Source organism: Panulirus ornatus, chromosome 18 (genome assembly GCF_036320965.1).
Source record: "Panulirus ornatus isolate Po-2019 chromosome 18, ASM3632096v1, whole genome shotgun sequence".
Lineage (NCBI taxonomy): Eukaryota > Metazoa > Arthropoda > Malacostraca > Decapoda > Palinuridae > Panulirus > Panulirus ornatus.
In genome coordinates, this window is record NC_092241.1 from 10,084,569 (window position 1) to 10,109,738 (window position 25,170).

Below are 25,170 nucleotides of genomic sequence, written 5' to 3' on the forward strand. Positions count from 1 at the left end.
GCCAACCAGTCAACCAGTAGTCTAGCCACACACTACTCCCTCCCCCAGTAACCGTAGCCAGCCAGCCAACAGCCTAGCCATAACACCATTCCTCTATCCCCGGTACCCGTAGGCTGCCAGCCAGCCAACTAGCCAGCAACCCAGCCATACACTACTCCCTCCCCCAGTACCCGTAGCCAGCCAACCACCCAGCAGCCTAGCCATACACCACTCTTCCCTCCCCAGCATCCATAGCCAGCCAGCCAGCTGCCTAACCATACACCACTCCCCCCCCCCCCGTACCCACCAGCCAGCCATCCAGCAGCCTAGCCATACACTACGCTTCCTTCCCTCAGTACCTGTAGCCAACCAGCCAGCAGCCTAGCCATGCACTACTCCCTCTCCCAGTACCCGCCATCCAGCCAACCAGCAGCCTACCCATACACCACTCCTCCGTCCCCTAGTACTAGCCAGCCAGTCAGTCAGCTATCAGCTTAGCCATAAACTACCCCTCCATCTCCTAGTACTCGTAGCCAGCCACCCAGCCAGCTTCCTAGCCATACAACACTCCTCCCTCCCTAAGACCCAAAGCCAGCCAGTCAGCCAGCAGCCTAGCCATACACTACTTCCTTCCCCAGTACCCGCTAGCTAGCCAGGTAGCAACCTAGCCATACACTACTCCTTTCCCCACAAGTGAAGCCTCACCCTATACCCACCATGGCTTCTCCACAAATGAAGCCTCACCCTACACCCACCATGGCTCCCCCATAAGTGAAGCCTCAACCTACACCCACTACGGTTCCTTCACAAATGAAATCTCTTTCTACACCCAACATGGATCCCCCACAAGTAAAGCCTCAACTTACACCCACCATGGCTCCCCACAAATGAGATCTCTCTCTACACCTACGGCAGTTCTCCCACAAATGAAACTTCTCTGTACACCTACCATGGCTCTCCCACAAATAAAACCTCTCTCTACACTTACCATGGCTCCCCAGAAATGAAACCTCTCTTTACACCCACCATGGCTTCCCTGCAAATGAAACCTCTCTCTACACCCAATATGGTTCCCCCACTAATGAAACCTTTCTCTACACCCACCGCGGCTTCCCCACAAATGAAGCCTCACTACACTCACCATGGCTACCTGTACGACAGTTCCGACATTGATTGCATATCCTTGGCACACCTACAGTGACTCCCTTAGTTTGGTTGTAACGCTCATCATCATTATACTAAATACAATACTAAAATATTTCCTTGAAAGGTAATGCATCAGAGATAAAGAGTTGCAAGACCTTAATTTGTTCATATCTTAAGGTCACCTGACCTACTTGGTGCTGGTCGGAAAGTGACTGTTACACTGGGACCTGAGGCACATGGCACACGTCCCTGATGACTGCTGCTACTGTACCACGACCTGTTGTGCACGATCTCTCATCACCTCAACATATTTTCTTCTTAACCTCTGACTCCACGAAGGTTAAGTGGGTCGTGTCTGACTCCACGAAGGATAAGTGGGTGGTGTATTTACGGGGAATCTATAGAGCACACGTGTAACTCTCTTACTGTGTTCAGGCAAGAGTATACCCAAGTCACGGCTGTAAACCTTTAAATCACCACAACAAAGACAGTACTGGACACACGCAACCAGTGGCTCCCAACCCTCACTCACTCACTCACTCTCGCAGAAAACGTTAGAGCCCTCTACCCTCGTGCCAGCACCAACTTAATTAGGAAGGACAGGAATGTGTTATTGTTATTACAATACCATGAGAAAGAGATCATCAGCACTATATAGGGAGATCTATATTACTCGCATTCACGTAGGCTGCGCTTAAGTGCATTCATATAGTCTGCGCTTAACGTGTTCCATTTGTTTACAGTTCATACATATTTGCTCGCGTCCCTCTTTGTGGCAGCTGGGGGTATAACTGGTGCACATCGGGTATTCAGTGTTACAAGTCGAGATGGAGAAGATTGTGGGGCTGTACGCTGAAAAAAGACTGGTGATCAAGAATGCCTGGTTTCAAAAGAGGGACATACACAAGTATACGTGTTTGAGTAGGAGAGATGGTCAACTGGCATTATTAGATTACATATCAGTTGATAGGCGTGTAAAAGCGAGACTCTTTGATGAGAGGGGCAGCTGGCGGGATGCCTGGTCACTATCTAGTGAAGGCTAGGGTGAAGATTGGTAGAGGTTTTCGAAAAAGTTGTAAGTTGCCCGAGGAACTGTAAGTGGACGTAACAATGTTAGGTCAGTGTAATTCTGTGCATACTGAGTGATGGCCTTCATCTGTCAGAAGATCCTCAACTTATGCCATGTGTGTTAAAGTTAAGCATAGACTTCTACATACATGTAAGAGTGCTTCCTTCTTTTCACTTTACAAGGCTGAATTTTTAGGCTAGACCATTCATACAACCTATGCAAAAAATGTTTGTAGTGTATTTAGTGTGGTATCTTAGAATATCTCTTTTTGTTCTGCATATCCCTATCATCCTTTAAGATTTTCATTTATGCACCTTTGAGTTTTTTACCCCACATTACCCTTTTGCATCTTCATTCTTCATTCTCTCTATTCTAATTCTAGGTATACCACACAAATTATCCATCTTTGTTGTTTTCATTTTTGGCTTGGCCAGATGTATATACACTCTTGGGTTGCTACATACAGGCATCTTGGACACCCTACACCAAAATGTTTTATGTTTACCAGAGCATTCATTGGACCCCTGATCTTTCTCATTTCCCCTAAATCATTAAGGATGTGCTGGGGATTGGGGAAACCCATATCCTTGGGCAGGTTGTGTGGATTGAAAATGGAAATTAATGGAATTCATGGAAGGAGGAGTGGTATCTATGGGAATGAGTGAAAATTATTTGGGTAGAGAGAGCAAAGGATGTGCAGTTCAGTTGTCACTAAGTGTGTGGGAGGGTATTATAGAGCATGGATGGAATGGATCAAGAATAGTGAGGGTGAAAGGAAAGATTGGAATTAGGAAGTAACATGAGTATGTGTTTATGCACCTGTGAATATGAAAACTTGTACTGTACAAGGTAAGGATGAAATGCAGCGTTTCTGGAAAATTTTAATGACTTTATAAACTGTTTTGAGAATGACAGAAACATGTTGGTATTGGGTGATATGAATGTGAGTGTGGGATGTGATGTAATGAAATGGTGAGATAGTTAGTAAATGGGGAGTGCCTAGTGTAAATGAGAATGGAAGTCATCTTGTGGATATTTGTGCTGAGAGGGGTTTATTCCTTTCAGCACAAAATGATCCACAGATATACATGGTTGAGGGATGATGGAAGAAAAGGGTAAAGGCTTTGATGCACCATGTGGCATAGGATGAAAGATAGAGAAAGGCCATGCTAGATGCTAGAGTTGTGAGGGTATTCTTTGGAGAGTGACAATTTTGCAGTTTTTGTGGAGATGAGGATCAGGAAGTGGAGGGATGCTGTAAAGAAGAATGGAGAGGTAAAAGTGTTGGCAAGTGAGAAGATTGATTACAAATGTAGGAAGGAGTATTAAAGTAAGGTAACTGAAAGCTTAGATGGAAGTGCAGTGCATGTAGGTATGCAGTCGTGTGTGAATGAGATGTTTAAAATGTTTTGAGAAATATTATTAAAGGTTGTGGAATTAGTAGGTGGATACAAGATCGCGAGATATACGAATAAAGAGCAGTGCATGCTTGATGGAAGAGATTAGAAATGCTGTGGAAGATAAGACGGTAACTATGGATTGGTCGACCTCCCTTCCCAGTCATTCTTGGATTTTCATACATCATATTCGTTTTTTGATTTTTAATTAGTCTGATTTAATCATATCACATTTAAATATAGTATTAAAGTGTCTTCATGTGAACATAATGAAATATCGTGAGTTATCTTTATCACAAGGTTAAAGATAACGGCATACTGAATGAGCTACATCCCATTTGGAGGGGTTGATGTAGTAATATGATGTAATAATATGTGATCATCTCGTTTGTTTAAAGTATATCAAGTAGAGATCGTCTTTACTTCTTGTCTTCTCATTGACATCTTAAAGCTAGATATATAGTATATGTAAATGGTCTCAATGTGTTGGTGTTTAACATTTGCTTATATATTGGTTTTTCCTATTCATCAACCTTTAGATTTGATTTTCCATATATGCTTTGATACCTTCACTATTTTTGTCATGGGATGAACACTAAATATATTCAAAAGCTGGAATTCCTTTGTCAGTTTTGGAAAAGAGATTAGCATCACACACATCCACATTTTTTTCATACATATTCGCCATTTCCCGCATTAATGAGGTAGCATCAAGAACGGAGTCTGAACCTTAGAGAAAAAATCCTCACCTGGCCCCCTTCTCTGTTCTTTCTTTTGGAAAAGTGAAAGGGGAGGATTTCCAGCTCCCCACTTCCACAGGGAATATGTGGAGAGAATGAGAGAGGAAAGACTGGCAAAGAGGATATATGTGTCAGAAGTGGAGGGAATAAGGAGAAGCAGGAGACCAAATTGGAGGTGGAAGAATGGAGTGAAAAAGATTTTGAGCAATTGGGACCTGAACATACAGACATATACATATATGCACATGTACACATTTATATTTGTCTTCACCCGTTCCTGGCACTACCCCTCCCCACAGGAAACAGCATTGCTAACCCCTGCTTCAGTGAGGTAGCGCCAGGGAATCAGACAAAAAAGGCCACATTCGTTCACTCTGTCTCTAGCTGTCATGTGTAATACACCAAATCCACAGCTCCCTATCCACATTCAGGCCCCACAGACCTTTATTTGCTTTACCCCAGATGCTTCACATGCCCTGGTTCAGTCCATTAACAGCAGGTCGACCCCGGTATATCACATCATTCCAATTCACTCTATTCCTCGCATGCCTTTCATCCTCCTGTATGTTCAGGCCCCGGTCACTCAAAATCTTTTTCACTCCATCCTTCCACCTCCAATACGGTGTCCTGCTTCTCCTTTTCCCCTCCATCTCTGACACATGTATCCTCTTTGTCAACCTTTCCTCTTTCATTCTCTCCACATGTTCAAACCATTTCAACACACCCTCTTCTGCTCTCTCAACCACACTGTTTTTATTTCCACACATCTCTCTTACCCTTTCATTACTTAATCAAACCACCTCACACGAAATATTTCCTCAAACATCTCATTTCCAACACATACACCCTCCTCCATACTACCCTATTTATAGCCCATGCCTCACAGCCATATAATATTGTTGGAGCTATTATTCCTTCAAACACATCCATTATTGCTCTCCAAGAAAACGTTCTCTCCTTCCACACATTCTTCATTGTTTCCAGAAACTTCAGCCCCTGCCCCACCTTGTGAATAGCTTCCGCTTGCATAGTTACATTCGATCCAAGTCCACGGGCAGATGTATAAAACACTTCACTACCTCCAATTATTCCTGGTGCTACCTTGCTGACACGAGAAACAACGATCTTTCTCCCCTATCCCCTGGGATAGGTGAGAAAGAATACTTCCCAAGCATTCCCCGCGTGTCATAGAAGGCGACTAAAGGGGATGGGAGCGGGGAGCTAGAAACCCTCCCCTCCTTGTATTTTAACTTTCTAAAAGGGGAAACAGAAGTAGGAGTCATGTGGGGAGTGCTCATCCGCCTCGAAGGCTCAGATTGGAGTGTCTAAATGTGTGTAGATGTAACCAAGATGAGAAAAAAGGAGAGATAAGTAGTATGTTTGAGGAGAGGAAGCTGGATGTTTTGGCTCTGAGTGAAACGAAGCTCAAGGGTAAAGGGGAAGAGTGGTTTGGGAATGTTTTGAGAGTAAAGTCAGGGGATGGTGAGAGGACAAGAGCAAAGGATGGAGTAGCACTACTCCTGAAACAGGAGTTGTGGGAGTATGTGATAGAGTGTAAGAAAGTAAACTCTAGATTGATATGGGTAAAACTGAAAGTGGATAAAGAGAGATGGGTGATTACTGGTGCATATGCACCTGGGCATGAGAAGAAAGATCATAAGAGGCAAGTGTTTTGCGAGCAGCTGAGTGTGTTAGTAGTTTTGATGCACGAGACCAGCTTATAGTGATGGGTGATTTGAATGCAAAGGTGAGTAATGTGGCAGTTGAGGGAATGATTGGTGTACATGGGGTGTTCAGTGTTGTAAATGGAAATGGTGAAGAGTTTGTAAATTTATGTGCTGAAAAAGGACTGGTGATTGGTAACATCTGGTTTAAAAAGAGAGATATACATAAGTATACGTATGTAAGTAGGACAGATGGCCAGAGAGCATTATTGGATTACGTATTAATTGATAGGCTCGTGAAAGAGAGACTTTTGGATGTTAATGTGCTGAGAGGTGCAACTGGAGGGATGCCTGATCATTACCTTGTGGAGGCGAAGGTGAAGATTTGTAGAGGTTTTCAGAAAAGAGAAGAGAATGTTGGGGTGAAGAGAGTGGTGAGAGTACATGAGCTTGGGAAGGAGACTTGTGTAAGGAAGTACCAGGAGAGACTGAGTGCAGAATGAAAAAAGGTGAGAGCAAAGGACGTAAGGAGGATGGGGGAGGAATGGGGTGTATTTAGGGAAGTAGTGATGGCTTGTGCAAAAGATGCTTGTGGCATGGGAAGTGTGGGAGGTAGGCAGATTATAAAGGGTAGTGAGTGGTGGGATGAAGAAGTAAGATTATTATTGAAAGAGAAGAGAGAGGTATTTGGACGATTTTTGCAGGGAAATAGTGCAAATGACGGGGAGATGTATAAAAGAAAGAGGCAGGAGGTCGATAGAAAGGTGCAAGAGGTGTAAAAGAGGGCAAATGAGAGTTGGGATGAGAGAGTATCATTAAATTTTAGGGAGAATAAAAAGATGGAGATGGGGAGAAAGAATACTTCCCACGCATTCCTCACGTGTTGTAGAGGGCGACTAAAGAGGACGGGAGCGTGGGGGTGGGGGGGGGGCTGGAAACCCTCCCCTCCTTGTATTTCAACTTTCTAAAAGGGGAAACAGAAGAAGGAGTCACGCGGGGAGTGCTCATCCTCCTCGAAGGCTCGGATTGGGGTGTCTAAATGTGTGTGGATGTAACCAAGATGAGAAAAAAGGGAGAGATAGGTAGTATGTTTGAGGAAAGGAACCTGGATGTTTTGGCTCTGAGTGAAACGAAGCTCAAGGGTGAAGGGGAAGAGTGGTTTGGGAATGTCTTGGGAGTAAAGTCAGGGGTTAGTGAGAGGACAAGAGCAAGGGAAGGAGTAGCACTACTCCTGAAACAGGAGAAGTGGGAGTATGTGATAGAGCGTAAGAAAGTAAATTCTAGATTGATATGGGTAAAACTGAAAATGGATTGAGAGAGATGGGTGATAACTGGTGCTTATGCACCTGGGCATGAGAAGAAAGATCATTAGAGGCAAGTGTTTTTGGAGCAGCTGAGTGAGTGCATTAGTAGTTTTGATGCACGAAACCAGGTTATAGTGATGGGTGATTTGAATGCGAAGGTGAATAAAGTGGCAGTTGATGGAATAATTGGTGTACATGGGGTGTTCAGTGTTGTAAATGAAAATGGCGAAGAGCTTGTAGATTCATGTGCTGAAAAAGGACTGGTGATTGGTAATACCTGGTTTAAAAAGAGAGATATACATAAGTATACGTATGTAAGTAGGAGAGATGGCCAGAGGGCGTTATTGGATTACGTGTTAAATGATAAGCGCGCGAAAGAGAGACTTTTGGATGTTAATGTGCTGAGAAGTGCAACTGGAGGGATGTCTGATCATTATCTTGTGGAAGCGAAGGTGAAGATTTGTAGAGGTTTTCAGAAAAGAAGAGAGAATGTAGGGGTGAAGAAAGTGGTGAGAGTAAGTGAGCTTGGGAAGGAGACTTATGTGAGGAAGTACCAGGAGAGACTGAGAAGAGAACGGAAAAAAGTGAGAACAAAGGACGCAAGGGGAGTGAGGGAGGAATGGGATGTATTTAAGGAAGCAGTGATGGCTTGCGCAAAAGATGCTTGTGGCATGAGAAGCGTGAGAGGTGGGCAGATTAGAAAGGGTAGTGAGTTGACTGGTTGGTAAGGTTATCTAGTGTATGTATGACTCATGGTGAGGTGCTTGAGGATTGGCAGAATGCTTGCATAGTGCCATTGTACAAAGTCAAAGGGGATAAAAGAGTGCTCAAATTACAGAGGTATAAGTTTGTTGAGTATTCCTGTGAAATTATATGGGAGGGTATTGATTGAGAGGGTGAAGGCATGTACGGAGCATCAGATTGGGGAAGAGCAGTGTGGCTTCAGAAGTGGTAGAGGATGTGTGGATCAGGTGTTTGCTTTGAAGAATGTATGTGATAAATACTTAGAAAAGCAAATGGATTTGTATGTAGCATTCATGGATCTGGGGAAGGCATTGGATAGAGTTGATAGAGATGCTCTGTGGAAGGTATTAAGAATATGTGGTGTAGGAGGCAAGTTGTTAGAGGCAGTGAAAAGTTTTTATGGAGGATGTAAGACGTGTGTACGTGTAGGAAGAGAGGAAAGTGATTGGTTCTCAGTGAATGTAGGTTTGCGGCAGGGGTGTGTGATGCCTCCATGGTTGTTCAATTTGTTTATAGGTGGGGTTGTTAGGGAGGTGAATGCAAGAGTTTTGGAAAGAGGGGCAAGTATGCAGTCTGTTGTGGATGAGAGAGCTTGGGAAGTAAGTCAGTTGTTCGCTGATGATACAGCGCTGGTGGCTGATTCATGTGAGAAACTGCAGAAGCTGGTTGAGTTTGGTAAAGTGTGTGAAAGAAGAACGTTGAGAGTAAATGTGAATAAGAGCAAGGTTATTAGGTACAGTAGGGTTGAGGGTCAAGTCAATTGGGAGGTAAGTTTGAATGGAGAAAAAGTGGAGGAAGTGAAGTGTTTTAGATATCTGGGAGTGGATTTGGCAGCGGATGGAACCATGGAAGTGGAAGTGAATCATAGGGTGGGGAGGGGGCGAAAATTATGGGAGCCTTGAGGAATGTGTGGAAGTCGAGAACATTATCTCGGAAAACAAAAATGGGTATGTTTGAAGGAATAGTGGTTCCAACAATGTTGTATGGTTGCGAGGCGTGGGCTATAGATAGAGTTGTGCGCAGGAGGGTGGATGTGCTGGAAATGAGATGTTTGAGGACAATATGTGGTGTGAGGTGGTTTGATCGAGTAAGTAATGATAGGGTAAGAGAGATGTGTGGTAATAAAAAGAGTGTGGTTGAGAGAGCAGAAGAGGGTGTTTTGAAATGGTTTGGTCACATGGAGAGAATGAGTGAGGAAAGGTTGACAAAGAGGATATATGTGCCAGAGGTGGAGGGAACGAGGAGAAGTGGGAGACCAAATTGGAGGTGGAAAGATGGAGTGAAAAAGATATTGAGTGATCGGGGCCTGAACATGCAGGAGGGTGAAAGGCGTGCAAGGAATAGAGTGAATTGGAAAGATGTGGTATACCGGGGTCGACGTGCTGTCAATGGATTGAACCAAGGCACGTGAAGCGTCTGGAGTAAACCATGGAAAGTTCTGTGGGGCCTGGATGTGGAAAGGGAGCTGTAGTTTCGGTGCATTATTACATGACAGCTAGAGACTGAGTGTGAACGAATGGGGCCTTTGTTGTCTTTTCCTAGCGCTACCTCGCACACATGAGGGGGGAGGGAGTTGTTATTTCATGTGTGGCGAGGTGGCGATGGGAATGAATAAGGGCAGACAGTATGAACTATGTACATGTGTATATATGTATATGTCTGTGCGTGTATATATATGTATACGTTGAAATGTATAGGTATGTATATTTGCGTGTGTGGGCGTGTATGTATATACATGTGTATTTGGGTGGGTTGGGACATTCTTTCGTCTGTTTCCTTGCGTTACCTCGCTAACGCAAGAGACAGCGACAAAGGAAAATAAATAGATAAATATAGGTATGTATATGTGCTGTGTGTGGACGTGTATGTATATACATGTGTATGTGGGTGGGTTGGGCCATTCTTTCGTCTGTTTCCTTGCGCTACCTCGCTAACGCGGGAGACCGACAAAGCAAGATGAATAAATGAATAAATAAATAAATATATATATATATATATATATATATATATATATATATATATATATATATATATATATATATATATATATTTACCTCGCTTACGCGGGAGACAGCGACAAAGCAAAATAAATATATAAATACATAAATAAATGAATATATATATATATATATATATATATATATATATATATATATATATATATATCTTTTTTCTTTCAAACTATTCGCCATTTCCCGCGTTAGCGAGGTAGCGTTAAGAACAGAGGACTGGGCCTCTGAGGGAATATCCTCACCTGGCCCCCTTCTCTGTTCCTTCTTTTGGAAAATTAGAATATATATATATATATATATATATATATATATATATATATATATATATATATATATATATATATATATTTGTGTGTGTGTCGGAGAGATATTCCTGTTAATGTTATATATATGTATACCGTGCCAAAAAATAGTGAAATATAAAATCGAGTGAAAAAGAAGTGTCATTCTATACCATCCAGTTTTGATGATATACAGGGTACCATTGATGTATTTCTGCTTAATATACTGAATATGTGGAAATGATTAACGGATAGCTTTATTTCATGTAAATGTGAATATAATTAGGACGTCATATATTTCTCCAGATGCCGCCAAGGAAAACTAATAGCATCAGAGTATTAATATACGTGTTTGTTTTCAAAGGGAATGATGTTTTGTTGTCTAGACAATAAACATTAGGAAAAAGTAAGAAATATGTTTTTATGTGAGTTTTTTTGCATGAGTTTAAAATTCATACAGTATACAATAAAGTGTGTTTCATAGGTTTGTGAAGTTAAAGGAAGTATTGTGATTATTGTTTGGAAAATATTGTTTCAGAATACTAGTCACCATAATATGTGTCACTGGTCATCACAACCTTAGTTGCTGCAGTCATGGAAGATATGTTTCAGCTTCGGGTTAACTTGACAATTAATTACAGGTTTGGTCAACACATACCAGTGGACAACGGAAAAGAAATTCAGACCAGATGAACTTATTTTTTTTGTCAACAAAAAGTGAGAAAAGGCCTATGATGAGTAGAGGGAAATGAGCCATTGTTTTTTAACAATGGGTTCTTGTAGCTATTACACCTTTGTTCTTCCTTTGAGTGAACTATTTGTATCGATTAATAAGGTATATTGAATGGTATTGTTATGGGTACCTTCTTTTCTTGCTTATTTACAGAGAAACTGATAGCGAGGAGGATCATGAAGGGAAGGCAAATTATGGTTTTTGATACATGTAATATACAGTTCCTTTGCAGTAAGGTTAATCTGATATTAGGCTTCAGTAATACTCTGAGAGTATTAATGTATCTTGCTCTGGTGAGACTACATTTGCATTATGCAGGGCAATTTTGGCCTCCATGCTTTGTAGTTGATATGGATGGTATAGAAAGAGTACAAATGTGAATGACTAAAATGACTTCTAGAATTAGAAACCTCACTCATGAACAAAGGTTAAAATGACTGAATTTACACTTGCATAAGAGGAGGAGGAGGGCTAGAGGGGATATGAATGAAGATTTTGAATGGATGAAGGGCATTAGTGAGGGTAACATAAATAGTTCCTGCAATGGTGACACCAGATAGGACAAGAAATAATGGATTTGAATAAGAAAAAAGAGATTCAAGTCTGATGTGGTTGAATATTGGTTTGGGAATAGGGTAATACATTTATGGAACCAGCTGCCAAGTGCAGTTGTGGAAGCTATGTAAGTCTTTAGGTAGCTTTAAACGAAGGTTAAATGTGGTTCAGACGGTTGGTTGTAGGGTGGACAGAGTCAGGGCCCTAGCATGGGCCAGTAGGCCTCTTGTAGTGTTCTCACTTCTTATGCTTTATACAAAATGACAAATCCATTAAAATGGAATGAAGATTCCCGAGCTAAAATGTGTTTCTCTTTAAACTGCTGAATTCCAGACAATACTCAAAACTTATGATGATTTAGAACTAAACTGGTAAATTACTGATGTATACATACTGTATTTTTTAAAACTTGTTAGCAACTGACTGTGGGCATTGTAACATTTACATTATTTTACATATTGAAAATACCTTCCCTTTGATCCAGATAGTGAGTGTAAGTTCATAGATAAGGTCTATTTCTAAAATGATACATTTATTTCTATATATTTGTAATGCCTGTAAACTAGAACTGAAACAATTGAATTTTGAATAGTAATGATGCCTATTTATTGAAATGCACTCAACAGCAGAGTACTGAAGTTGGTTTAATTTACTCCCCTGTTGTAATGGAAGCTATGATAATAAAGCCTCTTTCATGCCTGTCATAAGGCTCATGCTGGATTTGCTTGAAATGAAACTTTATTCATTAATTGGCCTCAGGTGGTGCCAAGAAGCTGAAAATGGTTAGCATAACAAGACCTAAAGGTGAGGAAAAAGCTAATAAGAATGGACTGAAGCAGGTAAAGGGTCAGAAATAATTAGAGAAAGAGAAAACAAGGAAAACAACCATTAAGAATGAAATTGACTGAAAAGCAAAAGGATATAGAAGCAAATGCAAAACCAGCACAGGAGAAATGGGGGAAAAAAGTAAGTGGACAAGCAGCCTTTAGAATGGAATAAGATATTCTGGAACTTGTGGAAGAGAGGGAACAATTAGATTAATTTGAAGTATATAATGCATTGCATATGTTTCTTTAAAAAAAACTTTCGAGTCAAATTTGTTCAAGGATGTTTGTATCCTTTTAACCAGTTTAATTCCATGATATCTGAGAACAAATTTGATCTATTTCATGCTGAAGAGCATATGTGAACTGAAATTCTTGTTAAATGTGTTATGTGACTAATGTAAGTTAAACTTCAACATTCAGGGAGCTTGGTTACAAGTGACCTTGGCATTTTGTCTTGCACTCTTCTCTTGGAAAAGTTTTCAGTTTGATTGCAATTGACTGACTTCAGTTATCTTTGGGGTTTGAGAAATACCCAAGACACTAGAATGCCCTTTGGTTAGAGTTTGAGTGGCCAACAGAATAGCATAGGATAGGATGGGTAATTTTGAAGGAATAGTGGTTCCAACAATGTTATATAGTTGTGAGGCATGGGCTATAGATAGAGTTGTGCAGAGGAGGGTAGATGTGCTGCAAATGAGATGTTTGAGGACAATATGTGGTGTGAGGTGGTTTGATCGAGTAAGTAATGATAGGGTAAGAGAGATGTGTTGTCATAAAAAGAGTGTGGTTGAGAGAGCAGAAGAGGGTGTTTTGAAATCGTTTGGTCACATGGAGAGAATGAGTGAGGAAAGATTGACAAAGAGGATATATGTGTCAGAGGTGGAGGGAACGAGGAGAAGTGGGAGACCAAATTGGAGGTGGAAAGATGGAGTGAAAAAGATTTTGAGCGATCGGGGCCTGAACATGCAGGAGGGTGAAAGGCGTGCAAGGAATAGAGTGAATTGGAATGATGTGGTATACAGGGGTCAACTTGCTGTCAATGGATTGAATCAGGGCATGTGAAAAGTCGGGTAAACCATGGAAAGTTTTGTGGGGCCTGGATGTGGAAAGGAAGCTGTGGTTTCAATGCATTATACCTGACAGCTAGAGACTGAGTGTGAACGAATGTGGCCTCTGTTGTCTTTTGCTAGTGCTACCTCACGCACATGCAAGGGGAGGAGGCTGTCATTTCATGTGTGGCAGGGTGGCGACGGGAATGAATAAGGGCAGACAGTATGAATTATGTACATGTGTATATATGTGTATGTCTGAGTGTATATATATGTATACGTTGAGATGTATAGGTATGTATATCTGCGTGTGTGGACGTGTATGTATATACATGTGTATGTAGGTGGGTTGGGCCATTCTCTCGCTGTTTCCTTGTGCTACCTCGCTAACGCGGGAGACAGTGACAAAGGATAGTGAATATATGAATAAGGTTTTTTCATAGTATCATTTAGATGAATTTTCCCTAAGACACACAGGATTTGTAGGTTTTTATTCAGTTTATTGCTCGAAGTGATGTAACTGGACTCCATCTGCTCATGGTTACACTGTGAATGAAAAGTCCCCATTAGTGAGTCTATATCACAGGGAGCACAATCTCATCAAAGAACATTTCACTCCAGAGGAGTCTACATTTCCCAGATAATGGAAGTAGTGCAGCCTTGGCCTGCATAAGCATTTAGAAAGGTCCTGGGTAATACCAGAAATCATTCATAGAAATTGGTTTTGGAATAATTATATGAATATTATATGAATAATGCTCAATGTTATCTTTTTTTTTCCATTTTTGAGGAAAGCTTACTTTTAGGCTCTGCCTTTGTATCAAATCTTTGTGATAACTTTATCTATCTGTACCTTTGACACCTGTTCCAACTGGAACTCCTTTGTTATTACACCCTTAAGGGTGGAAAGGGGGAGGCATTGCCCAATTCCATCATAGCAGTCTTTTGAATGCATATAAAAACTTGAGGTGTGTTGGGATTTGTAGTTTTTTGGACAATTAGAGCCTTGTTGACTCTGGAAACACTGCACTGGAGTTGCTATCTGCCAGTGGACTGTCAAGGTTAAGGCACCAAAGACTAAGAAGCAGCATTGGAGTCTAAACAGATTTGCCAAGAAATAAAAGAGGCAAACAATTGAGGTTGATGGCACTGAATGTAAATTGGATGATGTGAAAACAAAAAGATGGAGCATATTGGGAATTTTTTTTTTTAAAGTTATATCTTAGATGTGCTGGGGACTGGGGAAACCCATATCCTTGGGCAGGGTGTATGGAGTAAAAATGGAGATGATGAATGAAAGTTATGGGAGGGGATGGAAGGAGTGGTATGGACAGGAATGAATGAAAATTATCAGGGAAGAGAGAAAGAACAATGTGCAATGCTGCTATCAACAAGAGTTTGGGAGGGTGTTACAGTGCATGGATGGAATGGATCAAGAATAGTATGGGTGAAAGGAAAGATTGGAATTGTGAGGTATGCATGAGTATGTGTATATCTGCCTGTGAATATGAAGACTGTATGAGGTAAGGATGAAATGAAGTGTTTCTAGAAAATTTGAATGACTGCATAAATGGTTTTGAGAATGAAAGAAATGTAATGAGAGTAATGTGTTTGAATTGGGTGATTTGAATGTGAAAGTGGGATTTGATGAAATTGATGAGATAGTTGGTAAATGGGGAATTCCTGGAGTAAATGAGAATGGAAGTTAAATTGTGGATGTCTGAGCTGAGAGAGTTTTGTTCCTGGCAAACACCTTTTTCCACAAGATGATCTACAGGTATACATGGATGAGGAATAATGGAAGAGAAGAGCAAAAGGTTATCATCAAAAGTTGATGAAAGATTGAGAAAGGCCATGCTAGATGTTAAGATTGTTTGAGGATTCTTTGGAGATTCTGAACTTTTCACAGTTCTTGTGGGGATTACAAGGTATGTTGTAAGGAAGAATGGAAAGCTAAAATTGTTGGCAAGGGAATATGAAAGGAAGGTAACTGAAAGTTTAGATGGAAATGCAGTAAATGTAGGGTGCAGTCATGTGTGAATGAGGTGTTTACAATGTTTAGAGAAATACTATTAAAGGTTGTTTAATTAGTAGTTGAATGTAAGGTTGTGAGATATATTACTAAAAGGGGCAATGCACGTTGGACAGAAGAGATTAGAAATGCTGTGGAAAAGAAAAAGGCATATTGTACATTGCTCAATATGAATGTACCTGTGGAAATTCAGCAAAGGAGGAGGGAAGAATATAATATGTGTAAGCATAATGTTCATGAGCTGATAGAGGAAAGCAAAGAAAGAGTAGATGAAGATTTTGGAGGAAAGTCAAGTGAAAGTTTAGAGAAAATAAGAAATTATACTGGGAAGAGGTAGATGTAATAGTGGAAATGTTAATGTGAGATGCAAGGAAGGGAAGTTACTGAATCAAAAGGAGGAAGTGAAAGGAAGATGGAAGGAGTATTTTGAAGATCTAATGAATGTGGGAGAAGGGGAGGTAGCAGTTGTTACAGGCATGGGTAAGGAGGATGAAAGGAAGAGGATATAAGTGCAAGAGCCAGTAGCAAAAAGGGATGTAAGAAGGGCAGTGATGAGGTTGAAGATAGGAAAGGCATTGGGAGTTGGTGGGATTACAGCTGAAATGCTAAAGTATGGAGGAGAATGTGTGATAAAGTGGATGCATCTGATTTGTAATTTAGCATGGAAACAGAAGGTTTTGCCAGAGGATTGTGTGAAAGCTGTTATTCTTTTATTTTATAAGAAAAGGTGCTAAGGATGTAAGTAGCATTTACAGGGAATAAGTCTGTTAAGTATACCAGGAAAAGTATATGCAAGAATGTTGATTGATAAAGAGTCATGAAAGTAACTGAATGCAGAATGAGTGAGGAGCAAGTGGGTTTTAAGATAGGGGATGTGTGGATTAGATTTTTTTTGGTGAAGATGACAGTGGAAAAGTATGTAGTGATAGGTAAAAAGGGGCGAAAGTTCTGGGAGCATTGAAAAATGTGTGGAAGGCGAGAACGTTATCTTGGAAAGCAAATATGGGTATATTTGAAGGAATAGTGGTTCCAACAATGTTATATGGTTGTGAGGCGTGGGCTATAGATAGGGTTATGCAAAGGAGGGTGGATGTGTTGGAAATGAGATGTTTGAGGACAATATGTGGTATGAGGTGGTTTGATCGAGTAATTAATGAAAGGGTAAGAGCGATGTGATAATAAAAAGAGTGTGGTTGAGAGAGCAGAAGGGGGTGTTTTGAAATGGTTTGGCCACATGGAGAGAATGAGTGAAGAAAGATTGACAGAGAGGATATACGTGTCAGAGGTGGAGGGAACGAGGAGAAGTGGGAGACCAAATTGGAGGTGGAAGGATGTAGTGAAAAAGATCTTGAACGACCGGGGCCTGAACATGCAGGAGGGTGAAAGGTGTGCAAGGAATAGAGTGAATTGGAATGATGCGGTATATTGGGGTCGAAGTGCTGTCAATTGATTGAACTAGGGCATGTGAAGCGTCTGGGGTAAACCATGGAACGTTTTGTGGGGTCTGGATGTGGAAAGGGAGCTGTGGTTTTGGTGCATTATACATGACAGCTAGAGACCGAGTGTGAACGAATGTGGCCTTTGTTGTCTTTTCCTGTCATTACCCCCCGCACATGTGGGGGGAGAGGGCTCTCATTTCATGTGTGGCGGGGTGGCGATGGGAATGAATAAGGGCAGACAGTATGAATTATGTACATGTGTATATATGTACATCTCTGAGTGTATTTATATGTATATGTTGAGATGTATAGGTATGTATATCTGCATGTGAGGACGTGTATGTATATACATGTGTATGTGGGTGGATTGGGCCATTCTTTCATCTGTTTCCTTGCGCTACCTGGCTAACGCAGGAGACAGTGACAAAGTATAATGAATATATAGATAAGGTTTTTTCATAGTATCATTTAGATGAATTTTTCCCGAAGACAGATAGGATTTGTAGGTTTTTATCCAGTTTATTGCTCGAAGTGGTGTAACTGGACTCCATCTGCTCGTGGTTACTCTGTGAATGAAAAGTCCCCATTAATGAGTCTGTATCACAGGGAGTATACTCTCATCAAAGAACATTTCACTCCAGAGGAGTCTACATTTCCCTGATAATGTAAGTAGTGCAGCCTTGGCCTGCATGAGCATTTAGAAAGGTCCTTGGTAACATCAGGAATCATTCATAAAAATTGGTTTTGGAATAATTATAGATACCCCTGGGGATAGGGGAGAAAGAATACTTCTTACGTATTCCCTGCACGTAGTAGAAGGCGACTAATAGGGGAGGGAGTGGGGGGGCTGGAAATCCTGCCCTCTTGTTTTTTTTTTCTTTTTTTTTTTTTCCAAAAGAAGGAACAGAGAAGGGGGCCAGGTGAGGATATTCCCTCAGAGGCCCAGTCCTCTGTTCTTAATGCTACCTTGCTAATGCCGGAAGTGGCGAATAATTTGAAAAAGAAAAAAAAGATGAATAATGCTCATGTTATCTTTTTTTTTTCCATTTTTGAGGAAAGCGTACTTTTAGGCTCTGCCTTTGTATCAAATCTTTGTGATAACTTTATCTATCTATATCTTTGACACCTGCTCCAACTGGAATTCCTTTGTTATTACACCCTTAAGGGTGGAAATCGGGAGGCATTGCCCAACTCCATCATAGCAGTCTTTTGAATGCATATAAACACTTGAGGTGTGTTGGGTTTTGTAGTTTTTTGGACAATCAGTGCCTTGTTGACTCTGGAAACACTGCACTGGAGTTGCTATCTGCCAGAGGACTGTCAAGGTTAAGGCACCAAAGACTTAGAAGCAGCACTGGAGTCTAAACAGATTTGCTGAGAAGTAAAAGAGACAAGCAATTGAGGTTGATAGCACTGACTGTAAATTGGATGACTGGTGAAAACAAAAAGATGGAGCATGTTGGGAATTTTTTTTTTTAAAAGTTATATCTTGAATGTGCTGGGGACTGGGGAAACCCATATCCTTGGGCAGGGTGTATGGAGTAAAAATGGAGATGATGAATGAAAGTTATGGGAGGGGATGGAAGGAGTGGTATGGACAGGAATGAATGAAAATTATCAGGGAAGAGAGAAAGAGCAATGTGCAATGCTGCTATCAACAAGAGTTTGGGAGGGTGTTACAGTGCATGGATGAAATAGATCAAGAATAGTATGGGTGAAAGGAAAGATTGGAATCGTGAGGTATGCATGAGTATGTGTATATCTGTCTGTGAATGTGAAGACTGTATGAGGTAAGGATGAAATGAAGTGTTTCTAGAAAATTTGAATGACTGTATAAATGGTTTTGAGAATGAGAGAAATGTGTTTGAACTGGGTGATTTGAATGTGAAAGTGGGATTTGATGAAATTGATGAGATAGATAGTAAATGGGGAATTCCTGGAGTAAATGAGAATGGAAGTTAAATTGAGGATGTCTGTGCTGAGAGAGTTTTGTTCCTGGCAAACACCTTTTTCCACAAGATGGTCTACAGGTATACATGGATGAGGAACAATAGAAGAGAAGAGCAAAAGATTATTATCAAAAGTGGATGAAAGATTGAGAAAGGCCATGCTAGATGTTAAGATTGTTTGAGGATTCTTTGGAGATTCTGAACTTTTCACAGTTCTTGTGGGGATTACGAGGTATGTTGTAAGGAAGAATGGAAAGCTAAAATTGTTGGCAAGGGAATATGAAAGGAAGGTAACTGAAAGTTTAGATGGAAATGCAGTAAATGTAGGGTGCAGTCATGTGTGAATGAGGTGTTTACAATGTTTAGAGAAATACTATTAAAGGTTGCATAATTTGTAGTTGAATGCAAGGTTGTGAGATATATTACTAAAAGGGGCAATGCATGTTGGACAGAAGAGATTAGAAATGCTGTGGAAAAGAAAAAGGCATATGGTACATTGCTCAATATGAATGTACCTGTGGAAGTTCAGCAAAGGAGGAGGGAAGAATATAATATGTGTAAGCAGAATGTTCATGAGCTGATAGAGGAAAGCAAAGAAAGAGTAGATGAAGATTTTGGAGGAAAGTCAAGTGAAAGTTTAGAGAAAATAAGAAATTATACTGGGAAGAGGTAGATGTAATAGTGGAAATGTTAATGTGAGATGTAAGGGAGGGAAGTTACTGAATCAAAAGGAGGAAGTGAAAGGAAGATGGAAGGAGTATTTTGAAGATCTAATGAATGTGGGAGAAGGGGAGGTAGCAGTTGTTACAGGCATGGGTAAGGAGGATGAAAGGAAGAGGATGTAACTGCAAGAGTCAGTAGCAAAAAGGGATGTAAGAAGGGCAGTGATGAGGTTGAAGATAGGAAAGGCTTTGGGAGTTGATGGGATTACAGCTGAAATGCTAAAGTATGGAGGAGAATGTGTGATAAAGTAGATGCATCTGATTTGTAATTTAGCACGGAAACAGAAAGTTGTGCCAGAGGATTGTGTGAAAGCTGTTATTCTTTTATTTTATAAGAAAAGGTGCTAAGGATGTATGTAGCATTTACAGGGGAATAAGTCTGTTAAGTATACCAGGAAAAGTATATGCAAGAATGTTGATTGATAAGGAGTCATGAAAGTAACTGAATGCAGAATGAGTGAGGGGCAAGTGGTTTTTAAGAGAGGGGATGTGTAGATTAGTTTTTTTTGGAGAAGATGACAGTGGAAAAATATTTAGTGAAAGGTAAAAAGGGGGCAAAAGTTCTGGGAGCATTGAAAAATGTGTGGAAGGCGAGAACGTTATCTTGGAAAGCAAAAATGGGTATATTTGAAGGAATAGTGGTTCCAACAATGTTGTATGGTTGTGAGGCGTGGGCTACAGATAGGGTTGTGCAAAGAAGGGTGGATGTGTTGGAAATGAGATGTTTGAGGACAATATGTGGTGTGAGGTGGTTTGATCGAGTAAGTAATGAAAGGGTAAGAGAGATGTGGTAATAAAAAGAGTGTGGTTGAGAGAGAAGGGGGTGTTTTGAAATGGTTTGGCCACATGAAGAGAATGAGTGAAGAAAGATTGACAGAGAGGATATATGTGTCAGAGGTGGAGGGAACGAGGAGAAGTGGGAGACCAAATTGGAGGTGGAAGGATGGAGTGAAAAAGATTTTAAACGATCGGGGCCTGAACATGCAGGAGGGTGAAAGGTGTGCAAGGAATAGAGTGAATTGGAATGATGTGGTATATTGGGGTCGAAGTGCTGTCAATTGATTGAACCAGGGCATGTGAAGCGTCTGGGGTAAACCATGGAAAGTTTTGTGGGGCCTGGATGTGGAAAGGGAGCTGTGGTTTTGGTGCATTATACATGACAGCTGGAGACTGAGTGTGAACGAATGTGGCCTTTGTTGTCTTTTCCTAGTGCTACCTCATGCACGTGCAGGGGAAGGGGGCTGTCATTTCATGTGTGGCGGGGTGGCGACGGGAATGAATAAAGGCAGCAAATATGAATTATGTACATGTGTATATGTCTTTGTATGTATATATATGTACATGTTGAAATGTATAGGTATGTATATGTGTGTGTGGATGCGTATGTATATACATGTGTATGTGGGTGGGTCGGGCCATTCTTTCATCTATCTCCTTGCGCTACCTCGCTAACGCAGGAGACATCGACAAAGTATAATAAATGAATAAACTATAAATATAATTTTTTTTTTCATACTATTCGCCATTTCCCGCGTTTGCGAGGTAGCGTTAAGAACAGAGGACTGGGCCTTAGAGGGAAAATCCTCACCTTGCCCCCTTCTCTCTTCCTTCTTTTGGAAAATTAAAAAAAAACGAGAGGGGAGGATTTCCAGCCACCTGCTCCCTCCCATTTTAGTTGCCTTCTACGACACGCAGGGAATACGTGGGAAGTATTCTTTCTCCCCTATCCCCAGGGATAAATATAATTATGAATAATAAAAAGGTTGTATGCAGCTTTTATGGATTTGGAGAAAGCATGTGACAAGAGTCGAGTGGAATGCATTATGGGATGTGTTAAGGGTAAGTGGGGTAGGGGAAAACTGTCGGATGGTGTGAAAGACTTCTATAGAGAAGCAAATGCATGTTAGTAAGAGTGGATGGAGAGTTGAGTGAGTTTTGGTATTTATGTGGGTATCAGGTTGGGCTATTTCTTGTGTGGCGGGGTGGCGACGGGAATGGATGAAGGCAGCAAGTATGAGTATGTACATTGTATATATGTATATGTTGAAATGTATACATATGTATATGTGCATGTATGGGCATTTATGTATATAAACATGTGGTTGGGTTGGGCCTTTCCTCGTCTGCTTCCTTGTGCTACCTCGCTGATGTGGGAGACGGCGATTAAGTATAATGATAATAAAAAAAATTCTTTTTATACATATTTACCTTTTGGTAAACACAGAAGAGGTAGTAAAAGCTTTACGGAAGATGAAAGCCGGCAAGGCAGCAGGTTTGGATGGTATTGCTGTGGAATTTATTAAAAAAGGGGGTGACTGTATTGTTGACTGGTTGGTAAGGATATTTAATGTATGTATGGCTCATGGTGAGGTGCCTGAGGATTGGCGGAATGCGTGCATAGTGCCATTGTACAAAGGCAAAGGGGATAAGAGTGAGTGCTCAAATTACAGAGGTTTAAGTTTGTTGAGTATTCCTGGTAAATTATATGGGAGGGTATTGATTGAGAGGGTGAAGGCATGTACAGAGCATCAGATTGGGGAAGAGCAGTGTGGTTTCAGAAGTGGTAGAGGATCTGTGGATCAGGTGTTTGTTTTGAAGAATGTATGTGAGAAATACTTAGAAAAGCAAATGTATTTGTATGTAGCATTTATGGATCTGGAGAAGGCATATGATAGAGTTGATAGAGATGCTCTGTGGAAGGTATTAAGAATATATGGTGTGGGTGGCAAGTTGTTAGAAGCACTGAAAAGTTTTTATCGAGGATGTAAGGCATGTGTACGTGTAGGAAGAGAGGAAAGTGATTGGTTCTCAGTGAAGGTAGGTTTGCGGCAGGGGTGTGTGATGTCTCCATGGTTGTTTAATTTGTTTATGGATGGGGTTGTTAGGGAGGTGAATGCAAGAGTTTTTGAAAGAGGGGCAAAAATGAAGTCTGTTGTGGATGAGAGAGCTTGGGAAGTGAGTCAGTTGTTGTTCGCTGATGATACAGGGCTGGTGGCTGATTCATGTGAGAAACTGCAGAAGCTGGTGACTGAGTTTGGTAAAGTGTGTGAAAGAAGAAAATTAAGAGTAAATGTGAATAAGAGCAAGGTTATGAGGTACAGTAGGGTTGAGGGTCAAGTCAATTGGGAGGTAAGTTTGAATGGAGAAAAACTGGAGGAAGTAAAGTGTTTTAGATATCTGGGAGTGGATCTGGCAGCGGATGGAACCATGGAAGCAGAAGTGAATCATAGGGTGGGGGAGGGGGCGAAAATCCTGGGAGCCTTGAAGAATGTGTGGAAGTCGAGAACATTATCTCGGAAAGCAAAAATGGGTATGTTTGAAGGAATAGTGGTTCCAACAATGTTGTATGGTTGCGAGGCGTGGGCTGTGGATAGAGTTGTGTGCAGGAGGGTGGATGTGCTGGAAATGAGATGTTTGAGGACAATGTGTGGTGTGAGGTGGTTTGATCGAGTAAGTAATGTAAGGGTAAGAGAGATGTGGGGAAATAAAAAGAGTGTGGTTGAGAGAGCAGAAGAGGGTGTTTTGAAATGGTTTGGGCACATGGAGAGAATGAGTGAGGAAAGATTGACCAAGAGGATATATGTGTCGGAGGTGGAGGGAAGGAGGAGAAGTGGGAGACCAAATTGGAGGTGGAAAGATGGAGTGAAAAAGATTTTGAGTGATTGGGGCCTGAACATGCAGGAGAATGAAAGGCGGGCAAGGAATAGAGTGAATTGGATCGATGTGGTATACCGGGGTTGACGTGCTGTCAGTAGATTGAATCAGGGCATGTGAAGCGTCTGGGGTAAACCATGGAAAGCTGTGTAGGGCCTGGATGTGGAAAGGGAGCTGTGGTTTCGGGCATTATTGCATGACAGCTAGAGACTGAGTGTGAACGAATAAGGCCTTTGTTGTCTTTTCCTAGCGCTACTCCGCACACATGAGGGGGGAGGGGGATGGTATTCCATGTGTGGTGAGGTGGCGATGGGAATGAATAAAGGCAGACAGTGTGAATTGTGTGCATGGGTATATATATATGTGTCTGTGTGTGTATATATATGTGTACATTGAGATGTATAGGTATGTATATTTGCATGTGTGGGCGTGTGTGTATATACATGTGTATGGGGGTGGGTTAGGCCATTTCTTTTGTCTGTTTCCTTGCGCTACCTCGCAAATGCGGGAGACAGCGACAAAGCAAAATATAACGATTACCTTTTCCTACATTACCAAGGTAGCATCAAGAATGAAGGGGTGAACCTTAGAGGGAAAATCCCCACTTGGCCCCTTGTTTGTTCTTTCTTTTGGAAAAGTAAAACTGGAGGGGAGGATTTCCAGCCCTCACTCCTACCCCTTGTAAAAACTGGAGGGGAGGATTTCCAGCCCTCACTCCTACCCCTTGTAAAAACTGGAGGGAAGGATTTCCAGCCCTCACTCCTACCCCTTTTAGTTGCCTTCTATGACTCGCAGGGAACATGTTGTTAGTATTCTTTCTCCCTTATCCCCAGTATATTTGGATGGAGTGATATGAGAGATGAGAGCAGACTTCAGGAAAGAGGGTGCAGAGATGGAGTGTGGCGGTGAGATATGCTGGCTAGTGGCAAGCCTGTTTGCAGATGATACTGTTTAGTTTGCTGAGGGTGATGAGCAGTTGCAGAAGGTGGTATGTTTTACATGTGTGTAAGCATATGCAATTGCAGGTAAATGCAAGTAAAAGTAAAGTATTGGTGTTTGAAAGGAAGCAGAGTGAAAGTATAAATTTTGTAAAACCAAATACAGTGAAAGAAGGAAGTGGACTAAATTGTGCTTTGGATATGGGGGGGATGGGCTGGAAGAGTGAAAGAATTTAAGCATTTAGGAGCTGTTGTGGGTAAGTTTGGTGATATGTAAGGAGAGATAATGGAGAGAGCAGTACATGATAAAAGAGTCATTGGGTCACTTAATAGAATAATGAAGAGTATAGGTATAAGTATGGAGTTGTCTTTTTTCTTTTTCTTTTAAACTATTCGCCATTTCCCGCGTTAGCGAGGTAGCGTTAAGAACAGAGGACTGGGCCTTTTTTGGAACATCCTCACCTGGCCCCCTCTGTTCCTTCTTTTGGAAAATTAAAAAAAAAATGAGAGGGGAGGATTTCCAGCTCCCCGCTCCCTCCCCTTTTAGTTGCCTTCTACGACACGAAGGGAATACGTGGGAAGTATTCTTAATCCCCTATCCCCAGGGACTATCACAACCTACTGTAAGTAGGGTTATTGCACAGACTTTGCAAGCTCTAAGCTCCCCAGAAATTGTCCAGCGTTTCATTAAGTTTCCCACAGATGTTAGGGAGATACAACCAAAACAAGAAGAATCTATGCAAATTGCAGGCTTTCCTGGTGTTGTGGGTGTTATAGATGGCCCCTCGCTCCCGTCCCCTGTAGTCGCCTTCTACGACACGTGAGGAATGCATGGGAAGTATTCTTTCTCCCCTATCCCCAGGGAAGGAGTAGCACTACTCCTGAAACAGGAAGGGTGGGAGTATGTGATAGAGTGTAAGAAAGTAAACTCTAGAT

General features: G+C 41.3%; 1 protein-coding gene across 4 annotated transcripts in view; it reads right to left on the minus strand.

Annotated features, from left to right (window-relative positions):
* The window catches only part of LOC139754998 (zinc transporter ZIP1-like), a 45,490-nt gene extending 43,856 nt beyond the window's left edge, over positions 1-1,634 (minus strand). For all 4 annotated transcript variants that reach the window (XR_011714002.1, XR_011714004.1, XR_011714003.1 and 1 more), the window contains exon 1: positions 1,317-1,634. The gene's annotated coding sequence lies outside the window, so the exon portion shown is untranslated. The remainder of the gene's footprint in view (positions 1-1,316) is intronic.
* Between the last annotated feature and the right edge of the window lie 23,536 nt (positions 1,635-25,170).